The following is a 19,673-nucleotide window of genomic DNA, read 5'->3' as shown; positions in this document are numbered from 1 at the left end:
TTTAACAAAAATATTTATATAATATATTATATATACATTTCCGGTTACATCATGCGTTTTAATATAATTTTTTTTCTTTGAAATAATCAACGCGGCAGCTGTACAAGAAGAATATTTATATAATTTCATTTTTCGTTCGATGCTTGTAGTTATTCATATCTTCTATTCTGAATTTAAATCCCAACTTATTCTTTACAAGTCATTCTTCTATATTTTATTTTTCTTTTTTAAATAATTATTAATTGATAATTTAATTATTAATTGATAATTTGTAATTATTGATTATTTATTTAAAGTTTTAAAAATTAAATAATAACAAAATTATCATACTTGCTGTTCTTATGATTAGTATTAGATTGTGTATGTGCAAAGTATTACTACCGCAGACAATGTTAGCAAAACATTGTCCGTGGTTTCTTGCTATCGTGTCATTTTAAATGAGATGGAAGCACACGAGAAATGGACAAAAGAAATAAGATGACGTTCTTGTTCTTTTTATTGTGAAAAATTGCTGTATCCTGGGGAGGACGGCAAAGTAAATTTATCGTTGGACTAAAAGGCAGTAAAATAAGGATGGGGTTACTAAAATGGTGGGAAATATTTTTCCGCAAAGCGTAGAATAGCATCAGGTGCAGCTATTACTTTGAGTAACCATCATATTGTAAACGGTTGATATAACATTAGCAGCAAAACGTACGTCGTATTTCTTAATATCGTCGTCTTCTCAACATTACTCAACACTGTAACAGTAGCCGTAATGTGTGTCAGTTCTTAATAAAAACGAGGAGAAGAGGAAAAGTTAGGTGAGATGTTGTAAAAGATAATTTTTAATGCTTTTCTCTTCGCTGTTGTTATTATTTTAATTTATCGTGACATTAATGATGACATTTTCCTGATAGTAACTTTATAGCGACATTTTTTTTTATATCATAAAAGTGATAGTCGTTAAAAGCTTGCAAATTAGCTCATACTTAATCGTCCCTTATCGTTCTTTAATGTGTAAAAATGATTTGAATAGATAGATAAGATATATTCTTTTCGAAAATGCGTTTCTCAATATTCACGTCAAAGGAGCTAGCGAAAATAAAACTTTTGAGAAATTTGAGACATGGACTTCAGCCTGAGCAAAGTTGGGAATCGCAATCTAACCCTTGAAGGAGAATTTACGAGTGCAATTTCTATCGGAGACTCTTGACATCGACTATAAATATTTCTGGCGAATTGTCTCGATACATCAAGCATATCCGACTGATCATTATTTGACCGACGTCAACAGATGTCGACATTTTTCATAGTTGTCTTACGTATCAAATAAACGTTATATCGGCTAGGTAAAAAGAAAACTATTTTATTCTGAAATAAAGCATATAAAATGAGAGCATTAATTGCAAATACAAATTAGATAATCTAGCTGGTTGCAAAGGCTTGAAGATAATTCCCCTAATAGGGGAACCATAATACCTCTCATATGCTAGAAACTGCTATTGTTAAAGCGCTTATATCATTGATGAGATAATCTTTGTTGTTATGTTGTAGAACTTTATAATCAGTCTTAGATTATAATGGTATCAAAGGGCTCATGTGCGCAGAAAGTTTACCCGCTCGGAAAATTAGGTATTAGAAGCTTAAAGTCTACTACGAGGAGATAGCTTTTATTACATTATTTCAGTATTAGTATTAAATTCTGTGTAATTTTCCATTTGTTACACACGGCTTAGCGAATGTAATATAAACAAATAAATGTGTAAGAAACGCTTCACATCACATTGTGTCATCATATTATTCCAAAAAGAAACACAAATAGTTAGTTATAAAAAATATAAAAATATAAATTGTAACTATAAAACTTTCTCATTTCTCATTTCCTAGAAATGAAGCAATAATTTTATAATCAAGCATTTAATAATGCAAATAAAATTGTTATAATTAATAAAACGTTATATTATTCGTTAAATAGCTTTTAACAATTTCTTGCTTTCCGTTTAATATCATTACAGTCAATTACGCACGGGAGATTTAATTTATTAACTTACGCAATTTTGCAGACAGGTGTCGCTATAAATATCATAATAAATATGAGTCGTTACAACATTCGTGTTAACGAATCCTTGTTACGTACCCTATGACGTATGAATAACAACTTTCGCGAACGTCACGAATTCAAGCATACATTTAATCAGGCGAGTAAATTGGATTCACGCGATACCGCTTGTTTCGAATTTTTAACGGAAAGTTAAACAACAAAAATAGCGTGTAATACCCTCGATTTCCATTGCTCATAGAGCGATTACTCGCGAAATCCCCTGGTAACGACATAATAAGGAAAACTTAAATTGTTCAACAAAGATCCTAAGGAAACTCGAATGGAATGTGCTTCTTGCGGCAATATATTTCAAACAGCTTAAAGAGGAGAGCACGGGCGTACCAGCTTTTTCGAAGCTGACTAAGTATCGATCTTCCCGTTTCAGATGTGACAAGAAGTCAATGCTCCGATGGAAGAAAGGAACCGTTGCCAAAGAACGCGGCTCGACAAATGAAGTCCCTCGGTGCGAATCTTGACGATGAGCCAAACGAGAAATATCAACTTCTCTTCACTACTTCTCTCTTTACAAAATGACATCGAGGCGCTGCGATATCACTGCTAATTACTCACTGTAAAAATGTGGGAGGTAAAATGAAGAAATTCATAAAAGTAAATAATATAATGGTATTTCAAGTTCAAAAAAAAAAAAGAAGGTGCGGAATTGCAGGAGGCACGCCAAGATTTATTAAAGCTACAAATAATTTAATTATTCTACGATGTTATGTGCGATGTTATTCCTTTTCCGTGTCTTTAATTACTATATATTCTTGCGTACACGCATAAATCTCGTTACATATATCTATATGCACAGTTTTATTATTTCTCGGAACATTGTTCTCGCAATTTTAAACGCAATTCTTTTTTTTTTTTTGTTCACGACAGACATCCGTTTTGCAAGATACATGGATACACTGAGATTTACATTTTCGTACCCGTAAATTTTGTGCTTTATAGCGATCAATGAGTCAATCAAATGGAGCAATGTGAAAATTCCAGAATAGAGGATACGTGGAAATATCTTTTTCCCTTCACCTACGTTATCGTTATCATCATACGTTACCAACGACATTCTATACGCGGCATCGATAAGAGAGGTAGATTCATACGAAAAGCGAAGGAAAATTTATTCATTGCGCAACATCAAAGAGGACCCGTTGAATATGTTGCTCTCAAATTTCTGCGAGGAATAAGAAATGTCGAAATCGTTTTGCAGCTTTGTCAATTCTCGCGCGAAATCATTAGCGTCTCTCTTGCAACTATTGTTGAATGTAATCCTACGAAAATGCCAATCCCAGAGAGAATTACGCGTATGGGAATCCGCCTATGGTCGTTAACGGATAGATCTCTTTTGATCTATTTCAAGCCAAGCCCTCCCGAGGAAGAAAAAGGGGAGGGGAAAACCGGTCCCACGGTCCTACGTACACAACACAACTGTATACAACACAACTTGTCCTAATATATCGTAGCTGCGCGAGCAATCTACGCTGGTAACCGCTAGTATCCTATATCTCCAACCGCAGATATAGAGTAGAAACGAAACTTTTCCCGGGAAAGAGAGAGAGAGAGAGAGAGAGATGACGTAGAAACGCGCCGCGCCGAAGTTGTGCTATCAGCGGAAACGTGCGAATGGCGGAAAGTTAGTGCGCACCGATCTCGATTAGAGATGTGGCACGTGAATAATTTCCGGATATCTATTCGCTCATCTCTCTTTCCATGCAACGTATCGATAAGACGTGCCCTATTTTACCTTACACCGGGAATTGCGTTGCAGATTTCGGTGATGTACGGGGATGTACGAAATAACTGGATTTACATTTAAATCAGAAGAGAGACGGAACGAATCCCACTTCTAACCACTTCTTCCTCGTCCGGGGAGGGGAGGGAGGGGGGGCGGGGGGGGAGGGACTTTTAATTTCCGAATCGTGCGCGATTAGAGGGACGTCGCAAGACGAGCGGCTCGAGAAAGAGGGGAGCGCTTTAACCGCGTAACTTAAATATTTTATTAGGAAAGGCGTAATCAAGACTTTATACAAGGAATGTGCCGTGCCGCACGTAGCACGAGCAAGCGAAAAGCGGCCTCATCGCCCTTTGCGAAAAAAGGTATTGTCGCGATGACACGGGGTGGAATGACAGGTAAAAGCCGTCGAGAGGATGCCCTTTCGCCGAATAGTTTTTCGACCACAGTGGCCGTGGAAATTACCCAGAGATGCGTGGTCGGATAGAGTAAAATCCGTGTGCACCGAGAGCGAACGGAAACTGGCGCGTTTTTCCTTTTTTTTTTTTTCCTCCTCTCTTTTTTCCTCATCGAAGTTGAATTGCCCCTGGCTGGATGCGCGTCTACTACTAACCTCCACGCTAGCTTTTATCCTCATTTTACAGACCGCCATTTTCTTTCTTTGCATTCCGCATTGTGAAACGGAGGCGAGTCGGCGGCCATCTGACCCGTGTTCTCTCTTACGACTTCCGCCGTTCGGATTTCTCGAGATGAGTTCACCCGTGCCATCGCTTTGCCGTGGGTCAAATTCGACGATAATTATAGCTTATCCTGTTGGAAAATTCTCGTAAACGCAGTTGAGTTTACGTAAAATCGATATACGTAAAAAGAAAAAAAATGATGCGGTAAATTAATTACAGTTCTGCCAATTTAGCCAATATTTAGATTTGACGAGAAAAAATTCGCGCGTTTTAAAAAAAAAATAACTTGCGTTTTTCGTCGTGGCGTAACATCGCGACATGACTCCAAATTCTTTGCTAAAATATACGCTTTGAGCTATATATAGAATATAATTATAGCCTGTAATTATGCAGTTCTTTATGCGCCTCTTGCTTTTTTGTATGCTGGTTTTTGTCCAAAAGAGCAACATAATGACAAACATTTTTACTGTTACACAAATTATAGAAAATATTCAAATATCTCTCGTAACTACCCGCCGTATATTATACTTCGCTGTTCTTTCTAAAATTCCACTAGAGAAGAAATAAAAGCATGCGAGATAAAAAAGTTAACATCCTAACAGTATGCACAATCTTTGCTGTACACAATTCATAATAACGCATTTTTGCGAAAACTTGCAATATGAGGAGAAAATTTGAGACACACAGCACATGTTTAAACTTGTACAAGATCGCAAATTTTAGTAACTCTACGAGGTGCATTAAAAAGGTTGACTTTGTTAAATTTTGTAATGTAATTATGTACATTAAGATTAGATTATAAATACTACATGATTTAAAGTGCAATTCTTATCAGATGGAAAATCATCAACATTAATTATTATTACAGATATTATAGATATTAATTATTATTATTATTATTATTAACCGTTTAAAGTTAGTACATTAGTACAACAATTTTTAGCAAATGAAAATGTATTCTTTTTGAGACAGAGTCAAGCATCGCGAGGTGTAAATATTGCGTAATTAATCGCAGTCGGCTAATTTACATTTCTTACATTAAGAAATCTTGATTAAAACAAGAAGCGTTGCATCAAACGGCAAGTAATTACTGTGCAATTGTTCCTAAGTGGAAACAAGCGTTCTCATTATGGATACCCGTCGACTGTGTTCGCGAAAAAAGAAACCATTATACCAGAAATCGCATTTCTCAGCCGTCACGAAGGATCCATTTAATAGCAGGAACTGTCGGAGCGTAATATAAGCGCGCGGAACCTGAAAGTTACCTTGAACCCCCCCCCCCCTCTTTACCTTGAACACCGTTCACGGTGATGTGTGATCGTGTGAATTGTGCTCCGGAAACTCCCTCTTAACTTTGCGAAAGAGCTAACAAAGCAATCGCATACGAGATCGCTTTGGCCGAAGGGCGCTTTTCGATCGCGGGTTAAATGGGAGCGTGTGCGTGCGTGTGCGTGTGTGTGTGTGTGTGTGTGTGTGTGTGTGTGTGTGTGTGTGTGTGTATGTGCCACGTGGTCTTACAATTGAAAAATATTGGGAACGATATCTCGCCGCTCGGCCGTATCTTTTGGCTTGTGCTTTTCGACGTCCGTCCTTCGCGGTGTATATATGCGCCCCACGAGTCTGTTCACTGGAAACGAACACACGAGTGACACACAGATACAGAAAAGAGTGAAAAGCCACGTTGTGTCGCGGGATAAAGGAGGGTGGAGGACGCCACTCCTTCGCGGAGAGAGAGAGAGAGAGAGAGAGAGAGAGAGAGCGAAGACGTTATCTCGAAGCCTTTCCACGTAACTCTTTATCGATCGTGCCCGCCGTGTCTGGCAACAATGTTTAGTAAACGTCAGTTCGGATGTCACTTTCTGGTCACCCTCTTCCAGGTCCATCCTCTTGCCTTCCGTTTCGACGGCAGCTGCGGCTGCTTTTCAACATCGTCGACGATCCTATACGTCGACAAATATTTCCGAAATAGCGCGAAATATAGTCTGCTCGATAGAGTTCATCTCTCGTTTACACTCTCTCTCTCGCAATCGGGGAAAAGGATGGGGGAATGGAGCAAGACTGCAACGCACGCACCTGACGAGTTTGTGAAAAGCCACGTAAAGTAACGGCTCTCCAATCGATAACGTTGCAAAATAGTTTAAACGCGTATTCTTTATCGCTTCTTTTCTTCATCGCTCAATCGACTGAAGCGATCGCGTCTCGGAACGAGAGTTTTTAATATCTCTGCGGCGTATAATTATGACGTCAATAAGAAAAATCGTCTGTAAAATAACGCGCGATGTTTAATTAGCATAATTAGAAAACTCGAAAGAAAGGCACAAACAATCGAAGTACAATTTAGAAGATTCCTAAATAAATCGTTAAAATCTGTAATTTATTAGAACAATTACATTTTTCTCTTTTCATAAAAATCGAAATATCGCACTTGATCGCTAAAAATTTCAAAGTCTTAAACATTAGTCTTTGACTTTTGATTTTATGTATGCTTATGATATTTAACTTATAGAAGAAAAATTAATGTAATCTCGTCTCTTTCTGTATTCGGAAACTTTATGACTAAAATATTATCGGGAAGCAATGGAAATGCGCTTTACGAAAGCACGTAAAAACGATATCATGTATAATATTATCAATCCGCTGCAGTATTACCGAGAGATAAGGCTTTTAGCACAACACGTAAACATTGTGCAAACAAATTTCATATCCTGTATCCTGCATTTCTGTGACATGATGGAGGGCAAAGGCTTGAGGCCTCAAAGCTCCACCGCTTTCATCCACGATTATGGAAACCAGAGGAAAATAGAGAGGATTGCTCAGCAGTTTGCTCGTTTGCTCGTGACATTTGATAAGTTGACAGCGTTGGCTGTAGTTTAAGCAAATCAAATTAACCGCTGCATCATCGTCGCGTTAATCACGGCTTCCTTTCTAATTTCTTTAGATAGAAAAGGCGCTTAATTTGTATATATTTCCCTTTACTTTGCGGTCTTGCGTCATGATTAATAAAATATGATTTTAACCTAGATAGATTTTATAAAATCGCGCAACAGAAGAAGATAATAATAACCTTGCTACCTGTGTTAACTTATAGATATTTTCAAAATTTAAGAATTTTATCATGTACGCGTAATATTTTTCTCAATTTGCGTAAAATATTTCGAGTTATGTAAGCAAATTAATAAGTGCTCAATATTTGTAGTTATAAAGAAATAGCTATTATTAGATATTATAAATAGTTATTATTATGTAGTTATGAAAAGTGATTTTAACTTATATTGCGATACTTGATATGATCTCTTTGATGAAATAAGTACCGAGAATTCGCATAGAAATAAAGTTTCATCGCTCTCAAATTGCATTTCGACTATACCAGTAACGATTTGACCAAGAGCATTGAGATCAAAGAGAAGTATCGTCAATTTGTCCTAAGGAAACTCAACGATCCAATATTCGCAGGCGACGTTATCTCTCTTAAGCATTTCACCAGCATTGCACGAAAGTAAAGCTCTTGCAGAAAGGTTCGCAGTGTACACGCAAATGTGCTATCGCACTTAATGTAATGAAATAGATATTGCAATAACGAATCTCACTCTATTTACATTATTGTCGAAAAATTTAAATTCTGTTCATGCTTCAAAAAAAAAAAAAAAAAAATTAAAATACTAAGAGTAAGCAAATGTATAAAAAAATCACATTTTATATAAAAAGGATCAAACCTATATTATTATTACTAACTTATAAATATTATAATTACTAACATTAAAATTTATATCTAAATGTTATAATTAGATATTATAATCAAGAAATTTTTAAAAAATTTTTCAGGTTTTTCAGTTTCGTTATCAAGACAGTTACAGGATCTTTTTATCATAAATAAATTATAATTAAATAGCCGCAAATATTATATAAGAATTTATATTAAAAAGTTATCATTCCTTTCTATAAAAATTGTTATTATAAAATGTCACTACAAAATTTGATACAAGAGAAATGAATATATTTTGGTCACAAATATTATTAAAACAACACGCGTGTAACACACACACACACACACACACACACACACACACACACACACACACACACACACACACACACACCACACACACACACACACACACACACACACACACACACACACACACACACACATATATAATCCAATCAAAGCATTTTTTTCCACCGACTACAATTTCAGGTGTAACACGTACAAATTAAGACTCGACCTATTTCATTCGCGAGGAGTGCGCTCGGCGTTCGAAAGGGCGTAACAAGTGAGGTACAGGAAACGGCAACGGGCGAAATACGACACGCGATACCGCGCATCGAGATTTCCATTTGTCGTTCTATTTACAAGTCCGGACCGAGTTCGCGAATCGCGGCGGGGACGAGATCGCAACGCCGCCGGTAGTACGCGCGCTGTTCCCTCGTATCTCGGATCTCTCCCGGTATTCGAAAAACCGGCACACGTGCCGTACACACGTCGCTGGAGATCGTACACGTCAGTAGAATCAATTCTTTCGAGAGGGACAACGCGGCTATTCGCGGCTATGAATGTGACCCCGCGAACGCGCATACAAAAGGGGTAACACCAGACCGGGTGAGAGAGTGAGAAGGGGTGAGGGGGGAGGGGGTGGGTGGGGAGAGAGAAAGGCACGGAGTAGAATACATGGCCGCTATCCGTGGTGCGTATTCACGTGTGTATTTGGCTCTGTGAACGAAGAGTCGGTATGATAAGAGAAGCGTAGAGAAGCGTCGGAACGTGGAACCTATGGATACCTATGGAACGGGTCATGGCGCATGTCAGGCCAACGAGGGTGCGGCAGCGGCAACTCGAAGACCACTATACAGGGGCGGATCTATCATTCGATCATATTTTCCTTCGCTGTATCCGCTTGCCTCCGCTCGCTAGCTCTCCGGGAGTCTTGTCGGTCCGATGGCCAAATCTTTTTCTCTCATCTCTCGCACTTGCGAGTTCAATGCGAGCGTTCTATCCAGAACGAATTACTTAACGATCGACCGTAATAAGTAACTTCAAATAAGTGTGCAAAAGTTATATGAAAAACTCTTACCGTAAGTTACAAAGCCATTTCTCTTTGATAACTTTTAAAAAGTATCACAATCTTCGGCTTTTTTTTTACTTATTGCTTTTCCATCACTCGATATCTTTAATCCCCTCGATACTCGAAAGTTGTACAGTTGTACATCTTATTAAAGTATATAAAAAGATCTCCATTAATTCTAGACTATTGCTCTACATTCTTCTTGTTATTTTCCCATAAATTCATACAAATTACTTTAGCAATGTATCTTTCATTTCGTATAATTTCTTTTGTTATTATTTTACTAATTTATCAATTAAAATTGTATTAATATTGACAAATACAGATATATTTCGCTCTTTTATATCTGCCGGAAAGAACCACTTCATCATTGCGTTATTGAACATTACAGATGTGCGTTTTAATTAATCTGTTGACGTATCGACAGTATATAGTCGCATCCGACTAAAGCTAAAATCTTTGATATATTTGCATAGCAATACCGCATTTACTCGCAATTATTCCCGTGCGTCATGCAATCCACAATAAACCCCACTAGCATCCACCCCTATTTATTTATCTGTCTATTTCGGACTGTTTCATCGGCCCACCCTCCAGAATGCAAACATCCCGGCACCCTAATCCGGCTATACCATGCGGTGCAGCTACCTTTACGAGCTATCTCTAACTTCAGGGGTTGAACAGGATGCTTGGCCGTTTCCGCCCCCTTCCTCGCTCCGCTCCTCCTCGCCATCTCTCTCTCTCTCTCTCTCTCTCTCTCTCTCTCTCTCTCTCTCTCTCTCTCTCTCTCTCTCGCTCTCTCGGCAAACTCGACGAAGTTCCGCGTCACGGGAAATGGCCGGATGTTCGAGGAGAATAGTAATAATTGGGCCGAGTTTGACTGCCATCTGTGATGGTCCGCGATCATTGGAGATAACGCGATTAGTTTCACCGGGACATAATCCGATCTGTATGCGCAGAGATGACAATGCATCGCATAACCCAAGTAAATCGATATCTCACATCCAAACACGATACTTACGTAAATCTGTGTGTATGAAGTTGAATCCAGATCGAGCAAAGAGCAGAAACGAGCGAATAAACGAACTTATTTCAACGAATACGATGACACTGCGAACAAGCGCTGAAATCTCCATCAACGAATACGTATTTTTTTTCTTCTTTTTTTTTTCCGGTACGTCAAACGAAAAGCATTCGTTATACTCGTCCGCTTTTATTTATAAAGTTCGCGATCGTTCGTCCTCGCTGGCTGGTCTCAAACTGCCTTTTAAACGCACAGGGAAGCGGATATTTCCCGGGCGTCAGTGAAACGTCGAACACAATTATTCGCGTCCGTTCCTCGAAGTGAGGCTTCACGACAATGGTACCAAGACTCCAAAGCACGAGGCGCAAACAGAAACTCGACGAAGTAGAAAGTAAACGCGTTAGAATCGAGAAACGGACGGATATCGCGAGCTCACCCCGAAATTCAAACGCCAAAATCGATCTCGTCCAAGTTTCTCAATCACGAAACCTTACTTCGTATTTGATAAATGAAACGATTGACGTCCGACCAATCTAATCGCTAGCGAATTCCGTCAGTCGACCTGCCACCACGTGAACAGATCAGATCAGATATAATTAATCGTATCTCATGACCGTTCGACCTGATGTTCAATCAATGAAATCGTTGAATCAAATGAGATTTCAAGTGGGACGAGTATTTGCCATATTTTCGCGTCAAACGTGCGATCTAATTCGTTATTATCGATGATTTGTCATTGGAGAAAAACTTAAATGATTTTAAGTAGCGGTTTTCGTATTGGAAAAGGTATATCGCTATTAAACGTTTCGAGCAAAGATCGATACGCGTATGCAAAAAGTGGCATGCGAAAATGAGCTGTGTTTTTGAAAAAAATAATCATACAGTGGTGGTGTATACATGAATATTTAAAAAAGCATACGCGTATCAACGTATGCATAGTATGCGTGCATTTAAAAATAACTCTCGCACGAATATGGTTACACGCGTCGCACGCGATTGTAAGATTAGGACAATGTGCAGATTAATTACTCCTGCAGGTCCCCATAGACGACCCCGCAGAAAATTACGTGCGCGCCCATGACTACTCTAACTTTGGCCTTTAATGCCGCTTTTGTGACCCCGAGGCGCCATTACTCCAGGTATAACTCTTTCCGTAATCATTTTGATATCTCGGATTATATCCTCCTAAGAGCTCGCATCGCCGTACTTTACTGTTGAAGCGAAATGCTTATAACTTCTTTGAAAACTGTCGAAGTATTTCGCTGTTTTAAGCGAATCTTGGATTGTTAATGATTCTTGAAGGCTGAGGAACTAATAAACGGCTTTACGAAGGCCATTTCAGAAATACAATAAGCCAAGCAAACGAGTGTAGCTAACAATAAAAAAGATAGTATGACAAAAAATATATTTTTTTGTCTCATATTTTATACTAAATTGATTTTACAAATAGAAAAAAAGTAATAAATAAAGATAAATTAATAAATAATAGAATATTAATTAAACAAACATCAATTATTCAAGATTACATTGATACTCTTCAACATATTTAAATATATATAAACAAGTATTGTCAACTTGTATTTAAAAATTTCGTTTGCAGATAATCGATGTTTTATTGCGTCGATATAATCATTTCGTTTGTGTGCGAAATCTGTCAAAAAAAAAAAAAAAAAATAAAATTGTACGTACTTTGTTAGTTATACGAGGAGTAAAACAAGGATTTTATTGTGGCGTAAAAAGATCGAAACTAGTAGCATAAAATGAGTAATCACGAGGAAGCTCACTATGTAACGCGTTTTCCCATGTTGATACGAGCGCCGGACATATAAAGTGAACTCCGATAAAAGAGAAAGTCAATCCGTTGAACGAGAGAGAGAAAGAGAGAGAGAGAGAGAGAGAGAGCGAAATGATATTGGGAGTGCAAGAAAATTCTGCAGACGTGGCGGTTTCTTTCCGTTCGTAAATATCTCGTCCGAGAATTTTTGTTACCAGCATAGAAGTGCGATAGAAGTTTTGCTTGCATAAGTGAGGGTAATCGAGAAAAGCTGCAAATGGCACGGGATGCGGCCGAGATGAATGCCTGAAGTGCTAAAAAATTGTATGTAAGAGCAAAACGCTTTATGGGTGGAAGAGAATAGATGTGGGGTGGTGCGAAGAAAGAGAGAGAGAGAGAGAGAGAGAGAGAGAGAGAGAGAGAGAGAGAGAGAGAGAGAAAGAGAGAGAGAGCTGCGTGTGCATCGATGCGCAGAGGTGCGATTTCAGTCACGTAGATACCTATTCTATTTTCGTTCTCCGACGAACAATCTTGCATTTTACGAAAAAGGAAAAGGAATTCCGTAAAAATATTCAACTTGATGTGACAAGCGCAAGGTAAATGTCATATAATAAAGCGGAATTACATAAAGGTATGCGGAAAATTTCTCAGTCGTGTTCCCCGTACAGAATTAAATTCAAGGAAGAAATTTCGCACGAGCATTTTTATATTTTGCATCGCTTACTCACTGCATCAAAATTACTTTCATAAGGAGCGTGTGTCTCGAGTATCCGGCTTATTTAGAAGCTAAAGTGTCCTCACATAAAGCCAGGCGTTATTCCGAACAATGTTTCAAAAGAATGTCACGGCGATAAGTGAAAGTTCATACGCAATATCGCGGGAGGGCGTTTCGGCCGGCGAAATACGCGCGCGCATAAAGTGAATTTCCATAAAATGAAAATATCGTCGCCTGAGTTGGGCCAAAGGCCATTCGCAAGGTTCAGGCCATTCGCAGTTAGTGGTTATACACTTTTAACGTACCCGGGGGTATGTACGCGATTCGACCGCGATCTTTTGCCAACATTAATCGAATCTAATCGCCGCTATGTATCTTAGCAACAAGCCAAAATTGCTCCACTTTATTATTGGCTGTTTTAAATTTGAGTCGCTCGCTATCGATCGATCGAGCAACCGTAACTTTATTTAACGTTTCATAACAGACGAGAAAACGGCACATAAATACATTTCCTAACTTAGAAACTGTCTATATTCTTCCGCGATGTGAATGCAGAAAAACAGAGATATGAAACCACGTGCGATCGCCACGAGACACCGAAGCTTCGCTCGATGATGCTGCGAAGAGAGAGAGAGAGAGAGAGAGAGAGAGAGAGAGAGGGGGGGTGGGCTGTAAAGTTGGTTTACGATAAAAGCCGCTATAAAGAGGCAATGGCGAAATTAAAAGATCGGGTATATAATCGGGAACATTCGCGGGTTATATCCCCCTCCGATAGCGCCGACGGCATGGGAACGCGGACAGGTAGAGGCGAGATAAGACGTTCATCGCCTAGCAACGAGATCGCGGCATCGGGCATCTTCCGCCGAAGCGGGAGAGAGACACACGCGGCCGAAACGAGCCCGAGCACTAATTACAGCGCTAATTATAGACCCACGCGTGAAACCCGCGGGGAAACCCGTCTCGCATCTTAACTTCCCTAATGCGCAACGCCGGACAAGATTTATGACACGATAATTACGACGTTACACGTCTGACGCGGGCAACGCCGTCGATCGATCATCAGGTCGCGACACGCGGGACAACTTGATGCATATATTTACTTAAGCACTTCGCGGGAACGAAGATGATGACGTAACGCGCCTAATTCAAGCCCGCCGGGTTCCCTCGGTCTTAACGCGCGCGTCGCGCGCGTTAAATCGTGACGCGTGAAAAGAAAAGAAAACGAGATCGGTGGATTTGCGGGGGATTAAGGAGCCCGCTTTATGATATGCGAGAATCCCACGCTCGCGCTGACGGCGCGATATTTTTTAATACTTTTAGCCCATGAATCTCGGTCTCTCTGCGGGGATTCCTACAGTTCGGTTCGCGTCGGAAGGTCGGAGTAAATGTTCTCCCTCTCTGAAGAGCAACGAAAACACCTTCCCGGATATATGTCAAACAAGGAAAAGGAGTTACGTCTTCGAAAATAGATTTTTGGGAGGAAACACGCACGTTTTGACCGCGGATTATTATTGAATTCGTTAATGAGACCGTATAACACGACCGGTGGTCGTGTATATATATATATATATATTAAATGATTTTGTGTGTGGCGTTTCCTGCATAATCCGCTCTAAAGTTTCTTGCATATCTGCTAATCCTTTGCATAATGCATGATTACGTAAGAGCCCCCTACCGTTTAATCCGCTGCAATACAAATTCGTTCTTCACGTAAACTTTAAATGTGTTTTTAAGTAGTTTTGAACATCGTCCGTAATTCGTCGTTATTAATGATTAACAAGCTGCTGATGTGAATCGTAAATCGTTGGGAAGTGCGAGTAAAATTTTTAAGCGAGCTCCCGGAAATTAAAAGCTACGCAACCTGCATACAATTTCGCCCGTGTTCTTTCTATGCATTCTGAGTCGTAATAGTCTAAGTTATACTAAGTGTAACTTGATGCATCTTCGGTCATACGTGCTGAAACTGCACAATGGTTTCGTCATAGCGCCGCTTCGCTTTTTTCTCACGCGCACAAGGACAATTCGCAAGCTGCACAATTCGCCCATCCTCTCGCAAGTTTTTACATAAAATACGATCTAATGGCATTCGCGCTTTGAGTGCCACGTTATATAAATGGCCGCAAAAGGAAGTAGGGCGTAGCGCATAGCGCTACTTAGGATTTTAATATCATACTTCCGAATTCCACCTGCACGCGAACGTGCCATTGCTGTATTTGCTTCACTTCAAACGGCACTAAGAAATCCTATAAAAGGAAGATCCTCAATTGTTCGCATTGAGCACGAAACTGCGTTTTGAAGGTAAAGCACACTCGAACGCAATGTATAGCTACGTCTGCACTCGAATCCTTTGCGCGGAGCATTCACTTATTATATCGCGACACAACCATATAATAACATTATATCTTTATTTAACTTATTTTTCCAATATTTAAAAGGATGTACCTCATGAGAAAATATAATAAAACAAAAAAACCCGAGAAATATATTTCATGCAATGAATATACTTTTTTATATCCTTACATCCGTATATCTGTATTATTAGATTATTATTAAATGTTTGCTCGAGGATGAAAATTATTTGACAAATATACCGTATATAACTGCATCGCGTTATACAACAAAGGCATGGTTCACCACGAGAAAACAATGAGACATTTTTCTTCTGACGCAAGAGGGAGAGGCAAGAAAAAAATTGTGCAACAAAGAGTTGTATATGCGTATATCTCGAGTACAATAACAAATGACGCAGAAAATGAGAAGCGGAAAGAGAAAAAAAAAGACACAAAATGATGAAGCATTATACATGTTTCATATAATGCAGTGGAAGAAACCAAGGTAACGAAGAGAAAGGTGCAGTCACAGCTTCTCCCAAAGAAAGTTCCTCAACAGAAAGAAGGAAAGTCAGCAGGGAAAATGTTATCTTGTTGAGCGTGATTCGCCAGATCTTTCTCTTTACACGTAATGGCTCTTTAATTATCTCCGATCGGTTAATAAATATTTTATCAAGGCTTGCTTAAAAATTCGTAAAATATGAAATACATATGAAAAAGATTTTTCTCTGCATTTCATCTAAATCAGAAAGAAAATAAAGATATTATTTTCTCTTTGTAAAAAAGAAACGCAAATTATACTTAAAAAAAAAAAAAAAAAACAAAAACCAAAAAAAAACGTAAATTATATTTAATACGATTCTTCGCGAAATCATTCAACCTATCGCATTCAGATTTCTCGTTATGCGATTTCGCCGTGGCGCGCCGAAAAATTCAGCTTTTGAAAAATAAATCGAATGCTTTTTATCTCAAATCACGCGTGAACTTTTAACAGTCGCTTTCTCAGTTAGAAAGAAAGGAAAATGTCGAAATCCATTCTACTTAGGCGATACGCTTCGCAATCGTTTTATGGTAAAAGATACAGCTATGGAACGCCAGGGGTCTTTATACGTGTTTCATAAAAATTTTCCATCGATTTGGCACACGCAGCGTTATTTATTCGGACGCCTCTTGCCATAATTAATCTCGAAATCATGTTAACAGAATCAAATTTCTTTTTCATACAATTAATGATGTTCGTGTAATTATTTAAAAAGAAAGATGAAAAAGTATTTTAAAAAAACTTATTTATATAGAATATTGTATACCTTATATTTTGTATATAAATAAGATAAAAATAATTACTATTATAATTTAATAGCATTAAATAAAGAATTTATGCGCTAATATACGTAACATTTTTACAGAAATAAAGAACGTTAATTAAGAATAATAATTTTATTTCTTTTCATTTTTAAAATCTGTTTTCTGCTCTTTAATGTCTTCATGTTTACTTAAAATCTATAAATATATAATAATATATATGAAATATTTAAGCGCCAATATTAATTCCAAGTTTTTTTTATCCCTGCAATTTCAATTGATCTGTATTTAATTCTATAAAATTTTATAATGCGCAAAATATTATTTTATATAAAATACAGATAATCGCACCTACTCGGCATGAGGTTTATATTTTCATTCACCGTTCAAATTTAATCTCCGCTTGTTCACAATATATTTTATAATTTACAACCGAGCGCGTAAACAGGAGTGTGATAAAATATTCACTTAACGAAACATGAAAACATAGTATGAAAATGAAAATAAAATTTAATTTTACATAGAGATAAGTAAATTTCTAAGAATGTATATTTATATAATTCTTTCAAATAGCAGCAACATAATTGCGTATGTATATTGCTATTATTGGTTTCTTAGTCTCTTTAAATTCTTGCATAAAAAGTTTTCTCGAAATTTTCTTATGAAGTTATTATAAAAACAAAGTTTTATCATTTTACATAATTTAATCTGACAGCAGTTGATAAATCTTGTTTCAATTATTTAATCTCCAAAGAACTGAATACCATAATACCATAATGTTATTCTAAACTACGTTTTTTGTCATCAGACATTATTTTAAATGTTGATTAATTTTAAATATCTTCTATCGCAATATTTGTTATTAATTTTTGAAAATTAATAAAATATATTTTTCAAAGAATTGCTTTATATTCTTATGATGACACAAATGCGCTCCGATATAGACAAGATCACTCGCATCGTTTTGTATTCTATGTTTGTCGATGTTTGTGTTGACAAAATGAGTGATATCGACGGAAAGCGGAAAAATGAATGGAAAAACTTGAGAATCAACAAAGTATTCCTATTTTAAAATGCGTTCGAAATTCAGCAACGCGACGGAAGATCGATATAAAATTTCGATACAAAAATTTAAATTTCGAATCGCATCGCACGCATGCAATGCAAGACACGCTCTCTTCCGCACGCGGAAGATCTTATATTCTTTTTGCTTCTTTACCTCATGGCATCCTTCGGATGACAGTCTGTCGTGCGGTATTTCAAATAACTTCCCTCGCTTCAATCAAGGCTCGTGTCTCTTTGAACGACGGATTTTTGATGATGAAGACGGCGAGATGAAACGAGGGTGAAACGTCCGCGAGAGCGGGACGGCAGGCGGAAGTCGCGAGGGACGCGACCCGGTGCCACGTGCCGCGGGACCGGAAATAACACGCGCCGTATCTCCTCGGCGTGCGTGGAAAAAATTGAAATTACTCGCGGGACAGACGAGGCGACGAGGAGAAACGTGTCGTCACGACAGGTGAACGCGCACTGCTCGCGGGAGACGCGCCACACTTGCCCGTGGCTACTTGGGCGTCGCGGCGCCGACGACGATGTCGACGACGACGACGACGACGACGACGACGACGGCGGCGGCGGCGGCGGCGGCGGCGGCGACGACTACGACGACTACGACGACTACGACGACGACCGCGGCGACGACCACAATGACGACGTCGACGTCGACGCGTGCTACTAGAGCGACCGGTAGTTCATGGGGGTGTAAAGGGGATGCGCATGCGTTCCAAAGTGCCTCTTCTCTCGCGGCTCGCGTCCGATTAAACGCAGGTTCCTGCCACGTCGCACCATCCCCGCCGCCGCCGCAGACTCGCATTTGATCTCGCGTTACTGTCGCGACTCGGACGGAAAAGTCAGTCGAAGAATTATTATTACCGGAATATGGGGATCGCGGACGAGTGGAATTTACTTTAAAGCCATCGACCGTCTCTCAGGACCGTTTCCCCGAGAATAATCGTGTAATCGTGGAATCTAATGCAATCCGCCGTAAAATGCAAATATATCCAGATTGTTATATAACTGTTCTGCTATACTATGTTGCTCGAATTACGTCACGTAAATTTCATTACATCAACAAAGAGTAGATCAAGTCGTAATTAAATACATTCACTGTCACGATGCTGTTCATTTATATGCAAATAAAGTATAGCTAATTGTATTTAGGTGAATTACATGGAGAGAAAAACCAATCAAAATAAATTTCGAATATATAATATATACTTACCGAGAATTGCAATTTATTTACCGCAAAAATGTTGATTTTTTTTGTAAAATTCATCAAAACCGGCGTAGCGTGCAATTGCATTTATGGACACTGGCAAAACCGACCATAAAATATATTATATGCTCAACAACAAAATTCTAAATAAAAATATTAATGTTTTTCTTATCAAAATATATATGTTTTCATTCTCATTCCACGAAATACCCATTTCTTGTGAGTTGACGTGACAATTTGTCCACAAAAGAGTCGAGCACCCTATTACAAGAACTATTCACCCTGTTTCGTTCTATTTCTGCTTCATACTACCATGAAGTGTATTTTGACTTGTATGGGAGTGGCTTAGTTTCAGTTTCTATTGCTCCATGAGAATACAAGGGTAACATAAAATTCGGAAATTGGGGCACGCTATTCCCTCATCTTAACTGGTGCCACACAATAAATTCGCTCACATTATTATTAGCAAAATTGATAAAGAAATATGCGACAAGGAATACTATTATACGGTGACGTTGATAAAAACATGTTCATCCATTAGGATAAGTATATCGTAACACGAGTAATGCTAATCCCCATCATAAAGTTTCACTATACGAGCGTAATGAATCCAATTCTCCACGAATTTCTTCACCCGTTCGCGTTCTCCGCGATATAAAGATGCTAATTGCGGCCATATAAAGTTTCGAACAGCC

General features: G+C 38.5%; 1 protein-coding gene across 1 annotated transcript in view; it reads right to left on the bottom strand.

Annotated features, from left to right (window-relative positions):
• Positions 1–18,518, bottom strand: part of LOC105430575 (somatostatin receptor type 2) — a 72,265-nt gene extending 53,747 nt beyond the window's left edge. Inside the window, exon 1 of the mRNA XM_011644194.3 lies at positions 17,923–18,518. The gene's annotated coding sequence lies outside the window, so the exon portion shown is untranslated. The remainder of the gene's footprint in view (positions 1–17,922) is intronic.
• Positions 18,519–19,673: the final 1,155 nt, after the last annotated feature.

The sequence above is a fragment of the Pogonomyrmex barbatus genome, unplaced genomic scaffold (assembly GCF_055798465.1).
Source record: "Pogonomyrmex barbatus isolate J1 unplaced genomic scaffold, ASM5579846v1 scaffold8, whole genome shotgun sequence".
In the NCBI taxonomy this organism is placed as follows: domain Eukaryota; kingdom Metazoa; phylum Arthropoda; class Insecta; order Hymenoptera; family Formicidae; genus Pogonomyrmex; species Pogonomyrmex barbatus.
Note: the sequence above shows the minus strand (reverse complement) of the source record. Positions and strands in the feature narration are given on the sequence as shown.